General features: G+C 40.2%; 1 long non-coding RNA gene across 1 annotated transcript in view; it reads right to left on the bottom strand.

Annotated features, from left to right (window-relative positions):
• Positions 1-2,268: 2,268 nt before the first annotated feature.
• Positions 2,269-22,955, bottom strand: part of LOC117079098 — a 36,488-nt gene continuing 15,801 nt past the window's right edge. The window contains exon 3 of the long non-coding RNA XR_004435259.1: positions 2,269-2,478. This is a non-coding gene — a long non-coding RNA (uncharacterized LOC117079098). The remainder of the gene's footprint in view (positions 2,479-22,955) is intronic.

Below are 22,955 nucleotides of genomic sequence, written 5' to 3'. Positions count from 1 at the left end.
GTTCCTGCATTAGTTTGCTGAGAATAATGACTTCCAGCTCCATTCATGTCCCTGCAAAGGACATCATTGCATTCCTTCTTATGCCTGCATAGTATCGCATGGTATATACGTACCACATTTTCTTTAACCAGTCTATCATAGATGGGCATTGGGGTTGATTCCATGTCTTTGCTATTGTAAATAGTGCTGCAATGAACATTTGTATGCATGTATCATTGTAAGAGAATGATTTCTATTCCTTTGGGTATATACCCAGTAATGGGATTGCTGGGTCAAATGGTATTTCTGGTTCTAGATCTTTGAGGAATTGCCACACCGTCTGTCTTCCACAATGGTTGAACTAATCTAAAGGACAAGGAGGAGTTCATCAGAAAGTGGTAGAGCCCTTGTTTCTTGTGCATCTGCAGGTCAGCAGGGGCAGCTCTGCCTCAGGCAATGGGGGCTGAGGGCCCCTTGCTGAAGGTCTGTGCTGCGACTGGAGTGGCTCTCTCTACATGATCTCATTCTGTGGTCTGGGCTAAAGGGGCAGCCCTTATATGGCAGAAGCCCTCCTCGTGGCAATGGCAGAAGCCCAAAAGGACAAACAGAAACATGAAAGACTTGGAACTCACATGGAACCAGCACACTATCACTCCTGCCCATATGCCACTGGCCAAGGCAGGTCACATAACCAAGGCCAAATTCAACGGGCCAAGAGACAGGAGCTACATTCTACCTTTAGTGCACATGTATTTATATAGCAAAAGGTACAGCTACAGGAGTGGCGGCTAGGGAGTGGTGCAGAATGGGCTCAATAACTCTAGCCACCGCAAAGAGCATCCAGAGATAATGATAATGTACATGAACAAAGAGTGTATGAGATAATAAACCAGAGATCAGTTTGACTCAGCTTTAGAGCACAATGGAGTAAGGAAAGGGAGTGAGAAAGTGGGATGCAGAACAGTGGGCATGAGTTGCAATGAGGGCTTTTCTCAAGTCATGGAAGGGAAGGAAGTGCTACTGTGCAAAGGAGCACAGTGTGCCCTGGGAGCAGGTGCAGGCACATTGGCTCTTAGCCAGTCTCAGGGAGTTTCGGGAAAGACTTACCAGACAAAGGGAGTGCCACAGGCCTAGACTGTGGAATTGCAAGCCCCTTACCAAAGCTGGAGCCCACTGACTGAAGGCACATTGTCTTTGTGGCCCTGCAATGCCTATTTTGGCAGAGTTTATACTTGACCAAAGTAACCAGGCTCTTCTGTTGTGATTTGGTGGATACTGTGAAAGGTCCTCTGTCCCCTAAAATAATCATCCCACACATCTAGAAAGCCAATGGAGGCCGGGCGCGGTGGCTCAAGCCTGTAATCCCAGCACTTTGGGAGGCCGAGACGGGCGGATCACGAGGTCAGGAGATTGAGACCATCCTGGCTAACACGGTGAAACCCCGTCTCTACTAAAAAAATACAAAAAATTAGCCGGGCGAGATGGCGGGCGCCTGTAGTCCCAGCTACTCGGGAGGCTGAGGCGAGAGAATGGCGTAAACCCGGGAGGCGGAGCTTGCAGTGAGCTGAGATCTGGCCACTGCACTCCAGCCTGGGCGACAGAGCGAGACTCCGTCTCAAAAAAAAAAAAAAAAAAAAAAAAAAAAGAAAGCCAATGGAGTCCAGGATGTGTTGCACTAAAACAGAAAAGAGGGAGGAGTCTGGCTTCCCTGCTGTTCTGAGCACAGCCCACCCCATGGCAGGGGCTCCAGCAGGATTAAACTGTTTGTTCTCCTATCAGCAGGCCAGTTAATCCTCCAAAACCCTTGCCAGAAATATGCACACAGTAAACACTCTGTTCTGTAAGAACTGTCTGTCCCAACAAAAGCCAAAAGAGAACATCTACTCCCTTGTAGATCTGAACACATCTTAGTCCCCTTTCTCTGCAATTACCAGAGGTGATCATTGGTCTCCAAAAATAATGGCAGATTTCACAAGCCTACTAAGTCCCCTCTTTTTTATTATCCAAGTACAAGTACATATTATATATACATATGATTGAGTGAGGCCAACACACTCTAGAGAGCTGCTTGAGGTCACATTGAGTCAGTGGCTCAATGTGGATTAGAAAAGCCTCATGCCCTGTCTGGTCTCCAATCCTTTTTATGTAACCACAGAACAAGTTGCCATATGAACAAAACATAAAAAGCATTAACCTCTGATAAGTTACATTTATTTTCTTGTGCATTTGGCATTTATTTGGGTTGTTTCAATTTGTGTGTCTGAGTATATAGAGTTTTGCACATTGTCCTCTGATTTCTGGGTCTTTTATTTCTGTTGGCATTTCTCTTATTCTTTAGTTAGAATTACTATTTTCCATTTCAATAAAAGTTGTCTTGAGATCTGTCCTTTGCTTTGGTGTCACTGCAACGTGAAATTTAACAGGATTGTTTCCACTCCACACTGAGACAGCAAGTCATTTCAGCATCAGCCATTCTTGGTCAACTAATTTGAATGCTTCCTAGGAGGACAAAATGATTTTAACAGTGATTTCACATCTTTCCTCTGGCCATTTCTGTCCCCGGTGAAAGGCTTTGGCCTTTAAATAGGCCCTAACATTTTCCCCCATTCACAATGTAGTTGGTGTCAGTTTAAGTCTTTGCTGCATTTCAAGTCTATGCATGCCTGCAGTTAATTTTCTTTTGAATCAGAGCTGTTGACTTCAGTGGGACAGCACCACAGGCTGGACACAGTGGTCCCAGAGCCGTCAGGAGGCTCTATTCTGAAAAAAACAGAAATGAACCCCAGAAAATAAAAGGCTTCACTTGATACAATCTAAGCAGCCCCTATGTATCTGCTTTGCCTAACTGCCAAGCTATGTGGTGAGATTCATAGATTGCCTAAACACAAATGAGCGTAAATATGAGCCCAATTCCCTTTGCCACAGCATGTTTTCCAAAAGTTTAAAATTCACATGAGAAATATGAACAGTTCCCTATTTCTAAAGATTACTATTAAGTGATTATGTTGAGCTGGATAAAACAAACAGCATCACAACAATATCTAACAATTTGTTATATGATAAAATAGCCAGGTTTCTAAATTTGAAAGAAAATCATTACGTGTAACTGGGATGCCATAGACAGTTTCATGACCATCCACATCTAAGGACATTCTTGCCTGCCACACTAGCATGGCTGGCACTAAAATGAGGCAGTCATTTCAAGAGTGAAATTTAAGGGGTGCCAAAAACTCAGTAGTCAAGATCAATATTTTAATGTGATATTTAAAAATCAAAATTAGTGCAAAAAATTCATGATAAAAAAATATTAAAATCAATCAATCAAAGTGGATTGATTGTAAAGTTACTGCCCTTCAGAGGGGTACAATATCACAGGAAGGACAGAAAGATAAAGGTCATCAGTTTGAAAGGTCTAGTTGTTGGGGGCACATTCTGTATTTTTCCAAGGACTTTAAAGAGAAAGCGATAAATTCATGGTTATTCAGTGTTGTGTTTTATGATATCTACCTTACATTAAACAGGACTGGGAAATTGGGGAAGAAGAGAAAGTCTATAGGAAAAGGAAAAAGAAGCCTAAGAGCTACTCAGGTGGTCATTCATCTTGATCTGTTCCCTCTACTTTGGGCCCCCTACCTTGAAGGGGAGATGACATTCTCTGGTTTCCAGCCATGCCGGCCCATCAGCCTCCTTCCTTTATTCATCAGCCTCCTACCCTGGGATTTATCAACATGTTCATGCCATAGCTCAGCACTCACTGAAAGCCTGGCTTTCCAGACCAAGAAGATGTGGAAAATGACAGCAATAGCTCAGGTAGTTAGGCAAAAATATTTGGCCAAAATTTTTCTGAGAACCATCCAATGGGTTACATCAACCATTAAAATTGTATTTGGAGACAGTGGAGAAAAGAATGTCAGTTGTGAAAAGATCAGGTGTTATAATGTGTGCTATGTAATATTCAAGTGTGAAGTGTTATCCATCACAGTCATGAGAATGGGTAAAGTCCACACACAGAGTACTGCTTAGGAAGAGGAAGTCCCTGAGCAGAGGATAAGCATGCGTCCATGTAGGGCAAGATGAGACCACCATCTGTGTGCTGCTTGATGCTTGATATTTTATTAATTGTCACTGCTGAAAACTTCAGATCTTTTCACTATATTTTACTAAGCTTATGCCTTCAGGCTTTTCAAGTAAAGGACAAAATTTTAAAAAATTAAATCATCTCCATTAAAAGTGTTCATTACCATGAATATGTTTAAAAATAGGGTGCTGAAGTTATCACATAGATCTCCCAAACTGAAATGAGCTGAAGAGAAAATGCATCACTAAGAAAGAGAATCCCTGGATAAACAAGTCAGATCAAAAAGGACAAGGTCCATAATCACATCCATCTGACTGCTTTGTGTCTACTCAGGCAGACCCACGGGATAGATTTATAAAAGCCCAGCCTGGTCATTCCTTCATTCACTCAACAAATGTGAATCGAGGGTCTACTATGTGTCAAGCACTGAACTAGATCCTGAGAAAAACAGACTCAGTCCCTGCTCTGATGGAGCTTAAGGTCCTGTACAGAAGACACCCTTTAAGAGAATCATATCCTAAATAAGGGATCCCAAATAAAGGACATGTGTTGTTCTACCTTTATCCTAAATAAAGGTGGAAGGACACATAATTGGGGGACTAGACCTAATCTAGGTTTCAAGGAAGAATCCTCTGACAAAGTGAGGTCTACCTTCAGACCTGGACAGAAAAGTTACAGCTAATTTGGTGAAGGGATGCCTACATGGGAATAAGGAAAGCAAACTGAAAAACAAAATTAATGAATCAGACAATGAGCAGGAGAGGTAGGCAGGTGAGGATTTCATATAGGAATTAGAACTTTCAGGGATATGAGAAAAGGCAAACAAGTGCAAGTCTAGAAAGACGTGGCTAAGAAATCTGAGAAACAGTTGCCAGTGGCTTCGGCCTGGAGTCCTGGAGGGTGAATGGGAAGATGAACTTGAAGGGAAGACTGCAAAGCCCACCTCAACCACAGATTAGGAGTTTCCAGAAAGGTCCATGAAACTTCTGAGTGTATAACAACCCCATGTCTGAACCCCATGACCACTTGAGAATCTCAAATCAGGTCCTGTCATTGGCATTGTCTAACCCAGGACCATGAAGGGAAGAGGACTCTGGAAATCCTTGCTCCCAGCCTTAGGCAGATGTGTAGTAGTGGGAACCTCAAAGCAGGATCACAACATTTACTGCGTGCTATCCAGCTTAGAATGTGAGTTTTAATACTAAAATCAATAAGAAGTGCTTGTAGGGGATAGTATAATTGGAAGTTCATTTTCACCATTTTCATCTAGCCATGCTCCGTAGTACTGATTGGAAGGCAGCCAGGAAGAAGCAAAAATACTGATTAGAAGGCTGTGGTAAAGCAAGAGTTGAAAAAAGTTGGACTAGGGTAGAGAGATTGAGAGAAGTAAAAAGATTAAGATGTAAAAATGTAAAACAGGACTTTCTTCTGAATTGAATTTAGGTGGTAAAGATGAGAAAGGACACAACCAATACCTGTGCCACATGGGTTTCAGTGCTGGTGCAATTCTCCAGTCTTTAGATTCAAAGACAATCAGGATTGCAAGGACTTCAGGTCAATTCATCTAACTCCCTCCCTGGTTCTGACTGATTGCTGTCTTTATTCAACACCACATCGATTAGGTGAAGGGGGCATGCATGCTTATTTCAAGAATTTGTTTCAGTCCACCTAATTTTCATGTCTTTGCATGAAAATGTCACTGTACCAGCATGAATGCAGGAAGTAGAGTGCAGACATTTTCTCTTTTACTGCAGATCGGTTGTAGACAGAGCAGCACACTAAAGAACTAGGACAAGCCAAGTCTAGCTTTTAGCGAAGACAGGTACGCACCTCCTGCAGCTGTGTCTGGATCAGTTGTCAGAGGATCAAGTTTAGAGATGAGTAAGAGTGGAGCTTAAAGGGGATTTGAAGGTGATGAGAAGAAACTCTATCTCTATGTGGATGGAGAAAGAGATACTGCAGGGAGCGAAGCCACTGCTCCTCGCCTTCTCGTTTATCTGTCTCCAAAGCTCCATAGATTGGCAGGAGCTGCCTCGCTTTGAGAGGAGTGCTAAGATAAGTTAATTATGTGTTTGTATTTGATACCATTTGTTAGAAACATGTCCACTTTTGACCATTCAGTAATGTAGCTAATGTAAATGAGAAACTCTTACGATACGAGACAATAGTTGTTCTAAGTAAATTTGACAGTAGACTTTCAAGTTTATAAAACTTTATCGAATCAGTTAGAATCTAATTTCTTCCTGAAACCTTGAACTTGGGGATGTTATGAATCATGTGTGAGACGGTGAAACCTACTGGCAAAATACAACATTGCAGCCTCATGTACTCATGGGGAAATAATAACCTCGTCTGGGTTTTAGATAAGTAAAGCAAGAAAGAATGCAACACAGTTTTGCTGGGTTTGAATGTGAAATCAAAGGATCACTAGAAAGAAGGAACATATTTATCGGTCCTCCTGACCCAGGAAGAACATTAAGACGGAGGGAATGACACCTAGCGCTCAGAAGAAAGAACATCCTCAAGTGAAGAAAATGTCCTTAAGGAAAAAGCAAACTTCCAGTTTAAAACTTGTTCAGCCAGTATCTAGTGATGTACTATGAGGTCCAGTAGCTCCTGAATTGGCAACATCTTAACCACTTTTACCCCCAAATACTTCAAATCTCCATTAGTAAATTTTCCTTCAAAGGTATTTATTTTTACTTGCTTAGCCATTTCAGTCAGAAATACCATTCACCTTCAAGAAATATGTTTTATAAAAAGCTTCGCTGTAAGATATATAATTGTGTTTTACTAAACACCTTATAAGCATGTTATGAGACACATGTTTGTTCTTATGAAAAGGTCTGAATAATTAACCTTATCTAAAATAGCCTAGAACTATAAAACCATTATTCTAACTTTAAAATAAAAATGTAATGATATGCAGTTACAAAAATTGATTCTTCATCACCATCATTCGGAAACACAATGCCCCTTTTCTTATAGACACATATATAGTTGTCAACAAATGAAGCATGAAGTATTCAATCAAATTACTTTCAAATATACAGTAACACTGTATTTTTAAAAATTAATTTTATTTCCTATACAGAAAGCAAATTTTCAAAAATTGTCATGTTATTCAAACTCAAAAGGACCAACACTGAAGATTTTAGAAAAAGATTAGTGGCAGCATCTAAGACAGCAATTTTCAGTTCATGAATGACACAAAACCATTTTACAGGGACTTGTTTGTATCCTGAGTGGCATCATGATGGTTTCTATCATATTGAATGGTAATGTATTAATGCCCCAGAGAGGGCTGAGATTATTAACCCCCGTAAACCTCTTAACAGCACCTCCAAGTCACATTCCTGTTGCATTTCTAATGTTGTACTGTATGAAGAACAGCATAATAGTAACAACCTTTTAAGTTTTTGTAAAGATTAAATGAGATAATGTATATAAAGCATTTAACACAATGCCTAACATAAAGTTCATGCTCAATAAACAATTGCGATTATTATAGTCTAACCTTGCCAGCCAGAGAAATTCCATGAGCTGGAGCATGAGTACAATTTTTCTATTGGGGGTTGAAGTGATTTCAATAATATATACTCTGTCATCTTCATCTAATGACAATAAAAGAGTGTCAACACCAGATCAGCTAGTTATTCTTTGTGGGCGAATTTCAGGGGGACCTAAGTCATACACTTGTTCCAAATCTGAAAGAATTTAGTAAAATGCCTCCAGGTCTTAAAACTTCAAATAAGTACTTAAAAGTCAACAATAATCTGTGCTCTCTGTGTGAGTTGGGAACAGAATAAAAGATAGTGGTTTCTATTCTTAATTTACATAGTAATTCACATGGGACCATGACACTTGCCAGCAGATTTTTCAATGCATATGTGTTTTCATCTGAAAAACTGGGATATTAATAATATTATCTCATGAACAAACTTCTGCAGAGGGCTACAAGGCGAAGGAATCCAGCTAACTGTAGCTTTCTAATCTTGCCTCTTCCTCCTCTTCTTTTCTTAGAACTTAACATGCCCATCACCACAATTCAGTGATCAAAATAAGCAATACTTTTGGCTCCTGATAGCAAAAAGATACATAAATAAAAGTGGTTTAAATAGTAAAGGCACTATATTGTTTATGTACCAGAAAAATCCAGCAATACAGCAGCTTCAGACCAGTTGTGGTCAGGGTTCTAGCTCTGTTTCCACACAAACACATTGTGTCTCTCCCCTCCTTCCTAGTCATCCTTCATCCCAGGCTGGCTTCTGCCATGGGGTACCATATCCAGGTGTGAGGCCCACACTTCACTTTTTCCAAGAAATAGAACTTTTTTCCCTTACCACCAAATACAAGTTCAGGACTTCACTTTGACTGAGTCACCTTCTGTCCTGCGCCCATCCTTGAAACCAATATTTATGGTCGGGAAATGAAATTATGCTGATTTACTCAGGGGGTGGAAGCAGAATGACTGCTACCCACAACAAGGATGTTACACAAGGAGAAAGGGGTGGATGGTGAGACAACCAAAAGCTGCACCATCTGTTAGATTCACCACAGAGGCTAGAAAGTAGCTCCAAGAAAATTGCAGAGATTCTTCTGTAACTCAGCTCTGTCATATTTACAACCTCTGAGATCTGCTCCAGTCCCAGATGGCCGGAGAGCAATCTAAAAGATATATTTCATTCTCTGCTGAAAATTGGCACTCCTCTAACAACAGCTTATTGTCCCGGGACCGAGATTATGTATTGCCTCAATTTCCTCTTCATTTGAGAGTCATTCTTCTCAAAGACTTCTTGGTCCTTCACACAAATAGGATCCCGCCAATTCCCTCCTAAACTGCTGGGTATGTGGCTCAAATTAGTGTCTACCACATCTGCTGCATATTTATACTAAAACCTTACATGGAGGTAAATAATTTTATAAGAACTAACTGGGATTCGAAGTCCCCAGGGTGAAGTCAAAGAATAAGAAAGCATAAGTAGAAATCATAGAAATTCTTCCCCAGATGGATTGCAACACACAGGGGCATATGTGCTCATTTTCTTTTTTTCCTTTTTTTTTTTTTTTTTTTTTTTTTTTGAGATGGTGTCTGGCTCTGTCACCCAGGCTGTGGAGTGCAGTGGCACAATATTACCTCACTGCAAGCTCCGCCTCCCGGGTTCACGCCATTCTCCTGCCTCAGCCTCCTGAGTAGCTGGGACTACAGGCGCCCGCCACCACACTTGACTGATTTTTTTTGTATTTTTAGTAGACACAGGGTTTCACCGTGTTGGCCAGGATAGTCTCGATCTCCTGACCTCGTGATCCGCCCACCTAGGCCTCCCAAAGTGCTAGGATTACAGGCGTGAGCCACTGCACCCGGCCTCATTTTCTTAAAAGAGTGTGTTGTAGGAAATGCTGTGAGGGTGCCATTTTGCACTTTGTCTGACCCTCATTTTTAGATTGGAAGAAACAACCCAAAGACCTTCAGGTCCTAAAATTTCCTCAAGAGTTTTCACAAGTGATTTAGAACTTCAAGGAAATATTTTAGCACATTTGTATCATTTTCAAAAGAATTGTTTTCCTTTGTGAAGTTTAACTGAAAAGGTAATAAGCACACTTCTTCATGTATTTAAGTGTCAAAAATACCATCTTGCTATTCATCTTCAAACAAATAAATGCAGATCACCTATCAAAAAGAAAGATGAACACCAAAAATACAGCTTATAGGGAACGGATGGGAAAAACACTCAAACTTTCTCAGGCCACCCAAGTTATTTTATCAATGTAACAGAACTATGTATCTCTCTCTGTGTGTATGTATGTTTATGTGTTTGGAGAATTCTGAGTTTTCTATAAAGGTTGTGTACCTTTTCTGAGCTACAGGTCCCATTGGCTCTCTAGTGAAATCTACAGAACTCACCTCAGAAAAAACAGGATTACAAAGGAAATCAAGTATATTATAACATAGTTTTCAAAATAAAACTGTATAATATGGTAATATATGTGCTTTTATTAATTCATTCAACAATAAGATCTAGAAGCAGGTCCACCAACTACCATAATTTTGAAGGAATTATGACTAAAAATAATATACTGGGGTACCTGAAAAATTTTAATGTGATATGGAAACATCTGTGATATCGATAACAAAATCATAGGCAGTGCTGATATTACAATGGCCTATTGCATTGCTGAGGAGACACAGTTGAGATACTAACCCCAGGCAATCTGGCTGTAAGGTCTCTCTCAACCACGTTGCTATTCTGCCTAGCACAGATCCATGAGACAATTTAGCTCCAACCCTTCATTTTGCAAGTAATGTAATTAAGGTTCAGAGAGCATGGGTAACTTGCAACCACAACTACAGTTAAGAAATTTTTTCTTTGGTTTTGGTCTTATGGTCCTTGAATGTATGGAATTGGACTAACCGCAATCATTGCTTCAGGACCTACCATCATTACTGTCTAGGCATGGTCCTTCTTACTTTAATTAACTAAGTGATTTAAATAAAATAATGAATATTCATAAACTCATGACTCAACCCAAGGTCTCCACATTAATAATAATTTATATCCACCTCTCCTATGCAATTATTTTTTTCCATGATAGCCAAAATGTTTATGGTGCTTTTACACAGACACACACACACACACACACACATACATTTTTGTTAAATCACAATACAGGCATTTTTAAACAATGTTGTTTAGTTTTACTTGAGGTTGAACTTTATCATAAAATAGGTAATCTGGAGCTTATTTTTCATATTCACCATTTCATTACTGAGATTCATTCATATTGTTGCATGTATCTATAGTTCAATTATTGGTTAGAAAACACACACATGCACACATACACACAAACACACAAAGTCCAGCTCTATTATGTTTGCAGGAAATAGATTTGAACCCCAATCTCCTAACTGAAACACCAGCACTTGCTTCATTACCCTAAAATTGCCACTCTTGCCCTCCAAGCATCCCTTCCTCTTCTGAGTGAAATGTTTATTCAGAGGAAGCTCTTCCCAGGAGCCGTGAATCACAACAGTAAGTGGCTGCCAACCCAACATTGGGGAACACTGGCTCGTTATCTGAAACATGAAAATAAATTGGCACTGATGGAGAAAAAAGAAAAGCCAGCTCACAAAGGCATGCAGAGGATGAGGGTATGAGTCTATCTGGGTTTCAAAGGTAGCTCAAAGTCACAATTGATTGGGCCATGGAAAGTGAGAGGTGGGAAGGACCCTCATATTGCTTCACTTGGGCTAAGACCAAAAGCCAAGCATGGCTGAGACCTTTGGGGGCAGGACTCAGTGCCATGTTGCTATGGCAATTCTTCCACCAGCTCAGAAGCTTCCCCTGCTCTCTAGCGAAGCCCAGCCCCTAAGATGAAAGGGAGTAAGAGAGGTGGGGAAGGAAAAGATACGGCTGCTGAAGTCAAGACCAGAAGAATTCTACTGTGGGAAGACCATGAGATAAAATCTCCTCTGCTGTGTGCGTTTATGTGTGTGTGTCTGTGCACATGTGTGCATATGCCCACATTGGGGAGGGAGGGCTAAAGAGAGGATTCTCTCTGCTATATGCCCACCGTGGGAGCATAGCTTTAACTAATTCATTCTAAACCTCAACATCTTCCCAAATGATAATAACTAATTCAGGTAACTCTACGTTGTAGGATTACTCTTTTACTGGACTGTGAACAGACATCCCTCCACAACAAACAAACACACATGCACACACACTACATACACCCTTCTGCCATCTTTTCTAAACAAACAACAGATTGCATTGCTGCTGTTCAGAATATTATGCCAGGAAAACAGGGAGAAGTTTTTAAAAAAAAAAAAAAAAAAAAAACTTCTTCATCAAGATTCAGACCAAATGTATGTGCCTACCAAGTGATACACTGCACAGTTCTAAGCACTTCAAAAATGCTCATTGATGCCTATGCTTGTAAAGATCCAGGGAAACTGTTGCCCAGCCCTACTCTCTAGGGAAAGGCCATATGCGAAAATGAATCATATTTGCCATCTGCACAGTACATTCCAGAATGCTCAGCAAGCATTCTCTTTGAGGTCACTCATAGTCCCCATTTTACAGATGGACAATCAGAGAAAGAAAAAGAGGTGATATGATGCCTGTCCCCACTGCTTCTCTCAGTATCCACAGAAATTAGTAAGTTCCTTTTTTATTCATTGAAATGATTTTTTTAAAGCAACAACTTTTGCCAGATCGCAGATGCAGAGTTCAGAGCATGATCATTTTTCACCAGGAAACATGGCATCTACAATGACTGCCACCAAGTGTAAAATGAAGAACATATTTCTTCCTCCTTCCTGGGGTAACTTGACTTGAAAGTTATGATGACAGATACTCATAGGCCACTACACCCACCAATAACAATTCTGGGTAAGCCACTCAGAAGAACTAAGTGCCTGTTGTATTGTGGCATCATTGTGATGATATTTTTGAAGTGAAATAAGATTAAGATGCTTAAAATCCATTAATTTTTTCCCAAGTGAAAATGTAGAGTCATAGCAAAAAAGAAATTAAAAATAGAAAGACTGCCTATTCAGCAACCCTAATGACACTACTAGAATATGTCATTATTCTACATATGACCCCAGGCAAATTACTTTAATCTTCCTAAGCCTCATTTTTCTCATCTGTAAAATGATGCTATAAATAGTATTAGCCTCTCAACCCAAGTGATTTGATGATTAAATGATTCATTGTGTATGTAAAAAACTTGACACAGTGCCTAGCACCTAGTAAGAGCTGAGTAAATGTTAGAATTCTCATACTGTGCCAAGTTCAAATGCATTACTTGAACTGGCAAATCATGACCCTTCCCAATGGAAGGATAAAGAATTGCTGCTTTGTGAATTATAGACAGGCCTTAGCAAAACACTGGCCATTGGTAAATACATCCTTAAATTATTGTTGAGCATCCATTATTTATAATTTACATGAAAAGAGGCCCATTGTGCAATTTCTGAAATCATGACAGTACTTTCTGCCCCGAGGTGAACTCTGCTGTAGTACGTAGGTGAGCTGAAGTGGAGAAACCATATGCAGGGAAGGATCCAGGTTGTTCCAGGGCATAGATTCCAACTCTGGAGCATGGATGTGGGCAGCTGGGCAAGTTGCATCAGCCTGGCAGCAGCTAAGCCTGGAGCAGCTCCTTTGAATAAAGGTTTCCAGCTGACTGCACATCTAAGTGGCAGGGTCAGAAATGGCCTTAGGTTCTGGGAGGCAAAGACGTATCCACAATCTGAGAAGAGCCTTTACTCCAGGGATGTAAAAAGAAGAGGGCTCACCCCCATCAGTCTCTTGAGCTGCAGACACATATGCTGGGAAGGAGAACCCCCCAAAGCTGTCACCTTTGAATAGCAGAGAATGGCTGATGAATACAGTTTCATAACTCAGTAGATGTATTTGTTCATAAGGCTTCAGAAAAATGTGAGTTCTCCCTGTAACCAACCTAAGAGATGAATTGCTATTCATCTCAATTAGCAATTGATACACATAATGAATTAAACTAGTTTGTGTCATCATGGAATCCTAGACGTGCAAGACTCTGAAGAGAATGTAAACATCACCCAATTTACCATCTTCATGGTATAAAGAAAGTGCAGTCAAAGGAGATATGTTGACTGGCCCTCACAATTAGGCACATTAGATGAGAATGCAACGATTCAGTGCTTTGCAATTTTTTGAGAAACTGCCTGCCATTACCACCATCCTTACCTCAGGACCATGACTCAAATATTCTATCAGTTTAACCATAAAGAATACTCAATCAGCTCACTAGTTGTAGGAAATTTCGGGCCACAGTTTGAATAGCCTCTTCCTTTTTGGAAACCTCAAACTGCCTGCTCCCTTGCAACCAAACAAGGAAAGCCAAATATACTTAAAGGCCAATCCTAAGACTTCCCCATGCCCCTTTCAAAAGTCTCAACCTAATAGAATGTGCTTTTTTCTATAAAACTCATTTTCTTTTGAATCCTCCTTGAACCTCTGAAGGAGCAAAAGTGACCATAGATATTTCCCTTGCAATAGCAAACATATGAATAAACAGCATTGGCTAATTTGATTTCTAACTTAGTTTTGGTTTGGGCATAGAACTTGAATATAAATGTGTTGTTTAAAAAACCCTTCCCGGCCGGGCGTGGTGGCTCAAGCCTGTAATCCCAGCACTTTGGGAGGCCGAGACGGACGGATCACGAGGTCAGGAGATGGAGACTATCCTGGCTAACACGGGGAAACCCCGTCTCTACTAAAAAATACAAAAAACTAGCCGGGCGAGGTGGCTGGCGCCTGTAATCAGAGCTACTCGGGAGGCTGAGGCAGAAGAATGGCGTAAACCCGGGAGGCGGAGCTTGCAGTGAGCTGAGATCCGGCCACTGCACTCCAGCCTGGGCGACAGAGCGAGACTCCGTCTCAAAAAAAAAAAAAAAAACTCTTCTCATTGAATAACATTTTTTTAAATACAGAATTTTAGAATTTAGCAGCACCAGATCACCTTAATAGCAATCCCTACATGAAACATTTGAATTGAGGCAGTACAAAACTCATGCATGATTCCAACTCTTTCTTCCTCTGTAAAAGCTACCAACAATATTCCAGATGATAAGTTCTTTGTCATGCTGTGTCTTGAGTCACTAAGGGTACAGAGATCTAAATTGATCTATGTTTGTATACACAATATGAGTGAGATATAAACTTGTGTGTGTCAAACCATAGAAATTTGAAAAGTTTGTTGGTACAGTGCTGTAACCTAGCCCATCCGGACTAATCCACCTAGTAAAGTCTTACATTGAACAAGTGCACAAGAGGTTTATTCACTTATATTGGAAAAAATTGATAAAACACAGTTAATTTTTCTGACTTGTGGCCCACATCTTCTGAACTTTAGGAAACTTTAGTTCATGCATGGAGACTAAAAGAAACGTAAGAGAGACATAGACCCAAAAAAACTGTTCACACAAAATCAACCTCCGTTAAATGTTGTAATGGAAAAATAAATAAAGGGCTCTGGGAGCAGAGTGAGGTTGGATTAACTCTGCTTTGCAGATTTGAGAAAGACTCAAGGAGGATATATCATTAAATCATTACATCTATGCCTAAAGAACTTCTCTGGGTGGTGATGAGAAGCAACAGAAAGGAAACAATATGAATAAAAGCCCACCCTGCAGTTCTGTTGGTTTACTGAGCTGCAATAATAATTACATAAGAGCCTACAATAGTCCCCTGTGGTTTTGACAACAGATAAAATCAAAAGATCATTTTCTAGTTGCTAACTGGTCTCACTAGAAGTCCGCTTGAGGAAGATGATACTTCATGCAGGTAGCTCATGTAGAGATCACTGTTAAAGTGTTCTGGAACTATATTTTAAAGTCTATATTTTTAAAATGTTATTTAATGAGCATGGGCTTTTCTTATAATAACTTCCTATTCAAATTCTTCTTTGTCAAAAACAAAAGTAAGAGATCGAATTAACAAAGGCTGAGAATACGCTTGCTATAGTGAAGGAACCATCTACCATCACTTTAACTCACATTTCATCACGTTCGCCAATTCTATACTTATATCATGATCCTTCCCAAGGGGCTCTATCAAGGTGGGATTCTCCCTTACATGGTAAGCAATGAACTCCGCTTTGTCTTATAAACAGGTTGTTCTGGTGATGTTTTAGGGAGCCAGCATTCAACAATCACCACTTTTCCAGTCCCCAATATCAGTTTACTCAGTCACCACCCATAACCTGATTACCAAACCAACATGATACAAGTTTGTTCTGCATCACCCCATCTCAGTTACCAATTTCCAAATTAGCCAAGATAGACTAATTGGGCCAGGCGCGGTGACTCACGTCTGTAATCCCAGAACTCTTGAAGCCCGGGGCAGGTGGATCACCTGAGGTCAGGAGTTCAAGACCAGCCTGGCCAACATGGTGAAACCTGGTCTTACTAAAAACACAAAAAATTTGTCCGGCATAGTGGTGGACTCCTGTAATTCCAGCTACTCGGGAGGCTGAGGCAGGAGAATCTCTTGAACCCAGGAGGCAGAGGTTGCAGTGAGTCGAGAATACACCATTGCACTCTGGCCTGGGCAGCAGGAGTGAAACTCAGTCTCAAAAAAAAAAAGACTACTTGTACTGTGATAACAAATAACCATAAAATCTCAGTGGCTCAATACAACAAAAGTAGATTTTTTGCTTGGATTACATACACAACGTGAGTCAAAACAGGGCCATGCTTCACACGGTTACTCAGGAACACAGACTGACAGAAGCACCACCATCTAGGACATTATCATCCACCAAAGCAGAAGACGGAGAAACCACAGGATCATTCATAGGTTTTTTTTGCTGCCTCAGCTTAGCACGACAAGTATTTCATTGGTCAGAACTATCCAGATGGCCCACCTAACTTCATGGGGCCAGGTAACATGGGAAGCATATTTGATGAGAGTTACTGTCCCTGACACACTAATGTTGTGTAAAATTTTCAAAATAAGAAAAGTGAAGATACTTCTAGCAAGGGGCTTCAAATCTAGTGAAGCAAAAACACTATAAAAACACAAGATCCATAATAAATACCTTCCTCAGGTCATTTGCATGTGGAGCTGCCTCAAAACTAAGACATGATAATTTGCAAAGAACTATCAGCAGACAGGCTGGTTCTAGACCCCACCCCCAGACCTTGCTCCAATCTAGAGAAGAGTCTAAATTGTTTGTATCTGCTCTGAACTGCTCCCCTCCTTTACCCACTCCAATGTTCCCTTGATCAGATTTAAACTAGGAACATTTGGGAACTTAAAAATGACCTTCCAACTGAAAGACTTGGCAGTTCCAGATAACGGTACAACTAAGTTTAGCCTAGCTCAAAGTCAATGGGAATAAAGTGACTTGAAAAATCATGAAATCTGCCGGGCACGGTGGCTCACGCCTATAATCCCAGCACTTTGGGAGGCCGAGGCAGGCGAATCACAAGGTCAGGAGATTGAGACCACGGTAAAACCTCGTCTCTACTAAAAATACAAAAAAAAAAAAAAATTAGCCGGGCGTGGTGGTGGGCACCTGTAGTCCCAGCTACTCAGGAGGCTGAGGCAGGAGAATGCCGTGATCCCGGGAGGCGGAGCTTGCAGTGAGCCGACATAGTGCCACTGCATTCCAGCCTGGGGGACAGAGCGAGACTCTGTCTCAAAAAAAAAAAAGAAAAAGAAAAATCAAAAAATCACCCCCAGACACTGGTAGATGAGTAAGGTCACCACCGCTGCATTGGAAGCTCTATTTGGTTTGGGCATCACTGCAATCCCCAATTCACTCCTGGGGTGGGTGATTTGGTTGATGGAAATCTAGCTCCTCCATGGGGTTCTCCATTCGGAATCCTATTTCAGTGCTTTAGAGCCTAACCTTGGATCTAATCAAGTCCAATAATTCACACGTCTCTTCTCATTCATTTGAATGGTGAGATGTCTGTTAGAATTACCATGGTCCTGGGTCTCTAGATGTCAAAGTCCCAATAAATTGAGATAAATCAACCCCAAAAGACAATAAGTGATAGCCCTTCCCCAGGAAGACCCTCTTGAGCAACAGCGATGCCATGTTGACCCCACAAAGCTCTCTCTATAGTACTGTATCTATTCGTGTGTCTATTTCCAATCTAAGAATAGCTGCAAGCAAAACAAAACAAATACCCAGAATCGAAATGCATTTCTCTGCCAGGAGGACAGACTGCAGAGCCGCAGGTGCTCAGGAACCTGAGGCAGCCCTCTCCAGACCAGCCAAGCCATGGAAAATAACCACCATGTTTGCATGTTTAAAAAATAAATTATTTAAAATGTACACTTCCCCCACTTACTTCACATTTCATTTTGTCTTTACTCCCATCTCCCCAAAGGTGATCCATGCTAGTGGTTCTTGCAACTATTTCAACCATCTGAAAAGGCACTAACTTCATCTGTGGAATCAGCCTGTCATGCTTTATGTATCTACTCAGTATGGTGTGAAATCCCTTTTCTTTGAACTGTACAAATGAAATCAGATAGAGAAGCAAGTGCTTATACCTCATGTAGGGAGTGACTAGGGGAGCCCCACAGAGAGGCAAATTCAGTTGCATCAAGACAGAATACATCTAAGAGGGAAGAAGAAAGTGAGGAATTTTGCAGAGAAAGGTCCTGGAATCTTGGTTGTTTTGTAGCTGAGGCCTTGACTATCAACCTCAGAGGACAGGGAGGTAGTAGGAGAAATGGTATCCAGATACTGAGCTGATGACAAGTGACAAAAGGGTATCCAAATAAAGAATCCGGTAGAAGGACTTTTTAGAAACCCTGTTTGCAGGCCGGGCGCGGTGGCTCAAGCCTGTAATCCCAGCACTTTGGGAGGCTGAGACGGGCGGATCATGAGGTCAGGAGATCGAGACCATCCTGGCTAACCCGGTGAAACTCCGTCTCTACTAAAAATACAAAAAACTAGCTGGGCGAGGTGGCGGGCACCTGTAGTCCCAGCTACTCAGGAGGCTGAGGCAGGAGAATGGCGTGAACCCTAAAGGCGGAGCTTGCAGTGAGCTGAGATCCGGCCACTGCACTCCAGCCTGGGTGACAGAGCGAGATTCCGTCCCCCCCCAAAAAAAAAAAAGAAAAAAGAAAAAAAAGAAACCCTGTTTGCATTGGTTAAGAAGACCCTGAAAGAGAATGGTCTTTACCAACATAGAGAAGTAACACCCAGCAGTAAATTGCGGAACTGGTGCTAGGATGAGGGTGGAAGAAACCCTAATTCAGGTCTTAAAATAATAGAATCTTAGAATGAGGTCATTGATTCTATCTGTTCATTTTATAAAGAAACTGAGGCTCAAAAAGATGGTGTGAGTGGCTCAAAGCCACAGAGATCCTTAGGGCATTGCTTTGCAAACAGGTTTTAGGTGAATTCTCACAAACTTCCATTTGAAAATGAAAGTGAAAAGCATGTATCATTGTTCAGTTATCATAGTTGGAGTTCTCCCAGAATCAGACCTAAGACAAAGACTAGTTTACAAGTTTGGGAGGTACAGGAAATACTGGTAGGATACTGGGGAAGTAAAGACAGATGGCCAGAGAGCTAATAACACAGCAAGACAAGAAACGGTGTGTTAAGCAAGTCGTCCCTCTGGGCACCTGGAGATTATTCAGCTGATCTTCTGGGATCAGTTGGAAAAGTCTGGGAGATGGAACAGAACACGTAGTTTGGAGTTCTACTTGTGGAAAGAGGGATCCAGGGCATTTATCCATCAATTCCTATCTGTCATTGGTTGAGAGGGCTGTGCCTAAAAAGAAACAATTTTCTGGCCCTTTCAGTCTTGTCTGCAAGTGAGCTGAACAGAGTTCCATAGCTTTGGAGAAAGTCATTAGACAAAAAGAAAATTAGCAGAGTGCACAGAAGTGAAAAGGTCTGAAGGAAACAGATGAGGCAACAACGTTTGGTTTTGTGGATATCCACTATATATTTAGCTATATTTCTGCTCATCTCTCAATATGGCTTTGTGTCCCCACCCAAATCTCATCTTGAATTGTAATTCCATAATCCCCATATGCCATCGGAGGAACCCAGTAGGAGGTAATTGAATCACAGAGGTGTTCCCCCACCTATGTTGTTCTCATGATAATGAGTGAGTTCTCACGAGATCTGATGGTTTTATAAGGGGCCTTCCCCTTCACTCGGCACTGATTCTCTCTCCTGCCACCCTGTGAAGAGGTGCCTTCCACCATGATTGTAAGTTTGCTGATGCTTCCCCAGTCATGCAGAACTGTGAGGCAATTAAACCTCTTTGCTTTATAAATTACCCAGTCTTGGGTATGTCCTTATAACGGCATGAGAATGTACTAATACACCTCATTCCATAGATAATTAACAGGTGAACACACCCACTTTTCTCTTGTCATGTGACACAGTTCCTTACAAGTATAATACGGTTGGTAAGTGCTAAAATGCTGCCTCAATAACCCAGTTTTGCCCTTGATCCATTTTTGCAAATTTTGTACTGTAAATACTACATCACTGATTTGACATACACATAATGTACTTTATAGCCTGAACTGCCTGTTTATCAACATATTATTACAATACACAGCACAGATACACAAGTATGTTGTTCATTTGGTTAACTCCCAAATTGGTATATGTATGTTTCAAACTTCTAAATATTATGGGATTTTAAATTTAATGAACCATGAGAAGGTTGCTTTGATACCTATAATTCAGGTCATGGGATTTGGAAATATGACCTAATCCCCAGTGTCTTTGTTAATATATCAAAGAGGCATAGTAGACAGGCATATGTCACATCACCTTTGCAAATAAGCAAGTGCATCTTACCAGCTTTAACAAGAAGACTGTGTCTCCAATAAAACTGTATGCTTTCAGCTGATGCTGCCTGAAAAACTGTTTGGAAAGTTGATTTCTAGAATAGTTAAATTTAGAGTCATTTTAACGTACAAATCTCTGACAAGAACTAGAAGTGCAACCTATCACCCTGAAAAAAGATAAAATAAATGTAGATGTAAAAAGAACTTGAATTTTTTTAAAGCCCTCAGAAAATGTTACCATTTAGTAATGACATTCCCTATTCATTTGACCTCAGCTTGACACACTGAATTGCTCTGAACAGCTGTGGCCAGACACATAAGTTCCACATCTTAACTCTTGCTTTTCTCATTTGTACAGAAACGTACATTAAAAGAATATCAAGGCTAGGGCCAGAGACAATAAAAGAAGCAAAGTCACAAGTAATTATAAAATCCACATCTACCAGTGCAAAGAGGTTATCAACATTTCCCTGAAAACTTTGATAACATTCCACATGGAAATAGCACAAACTTAGAGATATGCCATGCTTCTCACCTGATTCCATGGATTCAAAATGCCTGGATTAATAATACCCGAACTCATGTCTCTCAAATTAAAATAAAGAAGAACACCCTTGTGACTGTTGGACTACTAACTGGATTATAATATGATTAATTATAAGGGATACAAAGTATAGGAGGAAGTATTGGGTTATTTCAAAAATGCTTATGAAGCAAGTGGATCTACAAGCTAATTTTCATGCACATGTTGGCTATTTTCTATTATGTGATACCAGAGTGACTCAGCCCCATAAAGCTGGAAGAGAGCAATAGACTTTGTGATCTCACTTTTCAGTGATTGTTCATGGTTCTCAACCCTGGCCACACATTAGAATTACCTGGAAAACTATTTAAAAACACAGTGCCCAAGCCTCACCTGGCATCTTTAGGGTTAAACCCAGGAATTGAGATGATTTTAATGTTCACTCAGAGTTGAAAATCACAACTCCTTTTTAGCAGGAAAAGCAACAATGCAAATTGCCTTAATAGACACCTTTATTAGTTTGCTACAAGCCATGATATACATACTCAGTTGTCTATAGAAATATACACTTTATTTTTAAAGTAGATAATGAATATATTGTACTCCTTCATCAGAGATTCACTAAGCACCTACTATGTGTCAGAGTTAGCAATAAGTATTATGTATACAAAAACTAATAAGATATGGTTGCTAGCCTTGGGTGTGGGAGGAAATACATTTGTTAGTTAGACAATTATAATGTACTGGAATAAATGCTTTAACAGGTCTTATAAGATACAGATAAAAAATTAAAAATGAATCAACTAATTCTACCTAAAGGAGTCAGAGGGGGCTTCATAGATGGTGAAAAAATTAACTTTTCACTGAATATTATGAAAAAATATAACTATATCAAATATAATTATGAAAGTTATATTATGAAAAAACTTGAAAAAAGATTTGATGCAAGTTCTAAAAACACAGGCTCCTATAAGCAAATGACTTGAATAGACATTTCTTCAAAGAAGATATGCAAATAGCCAATAAGTACATGAAAAGATGCCGAACATTACTAATCATTAGGGAAATGCAAATCAAAACCACAATGAGCTAGCACATCACACCATTTAGAATTACTACTATAAAAACAAAAACAAAACAGAAAATAACAAGTGTTGACAAGGATGTGGAGAAACTGGAACCCTTGTGCACTGTTGGAAGGCATGTAAAATGGTATAGCCTCTACGGAAAATAGCAGAGCAGTTCCTCAAAAAGTTAAAAATCGAATTACCATATCATCCAACAATTCTACTTCTGGGTGTATACCCAAAAGAATTGTAAACACAGTCTCAAAGAAATTTATACTCAGGTTTATAGAAGCATTATTCACAAGCTAAAACACCGAAGCAACCCAAGTGTCCATCAATAAATGAATGGATAAGCAAAATGTGGTGTATATATATATATACACACACACACACACACACACACAATGGAATATTACTCATCATTAATGTTGACACATATTCATACAATATGAATGGACCTGGAGGACATTTTACCAAGTATAATAAGCCAGTCACAAAAAGATAAGTACTATATGATCCCATTTATATGAGGTACCTAGAGTAGTCAAAATTATAGACAGAAAGTAGAATGAGGGTTGCTGGGGACTGGAGGGAGAAAGAATAGGCAGTTATTGTTGAATAAGTATAGAGTTTCAGTCTTGCAAATGAAAGACTTCTGAAGATGGATGGTGATAATGAATGTACAACAATATGAATGTACTTAATCATTGAACTGTACACTTAAAATTGGTCAAGGTGGTAAATATCACGTTCTGTGTATTTATTGCAATTAAAATATTGGAAACAATATGTGGGCTCCCAGTGCTTTCTCAGTAGCAGCACTTTGTCCTCAGTTTGGAAGTTTTTCTGGGGCTACCCAGTGATCCTGAATAAGCAATTCCTCACTGGGGTGATGATACTGCTCCAGTAGAGTACCAATGAAGTGGACAAGACCAATGAGGTGGCATTTGGCTGGGCAGGGGGTTTTACACAAGTCT

The sequence above is a fragment of the Trachypithecus francoisi genome, unplaced genomic scaffold (genome assembly GCF_009764315.1).
Source record: "Trachypithecus francoisi isolate TF-2019V2 unplaced genomic scaffold, Tfra_2.0 Lachesis_group7, whole genome shotgun sequence".
In the NCBI taxonomy this organism is placed as follows: domain Eukaryota; kingdom Metazoa; phylum Chordata; class Mammalia; order Primates; family Cercopithecidae; genus Trachypithecus; species Trachypithecus francoisi.
Note: the sequence above shows the minus strand (reverse complement) of the source record. Positions and strands in the feature narration are given on the sequence as shown.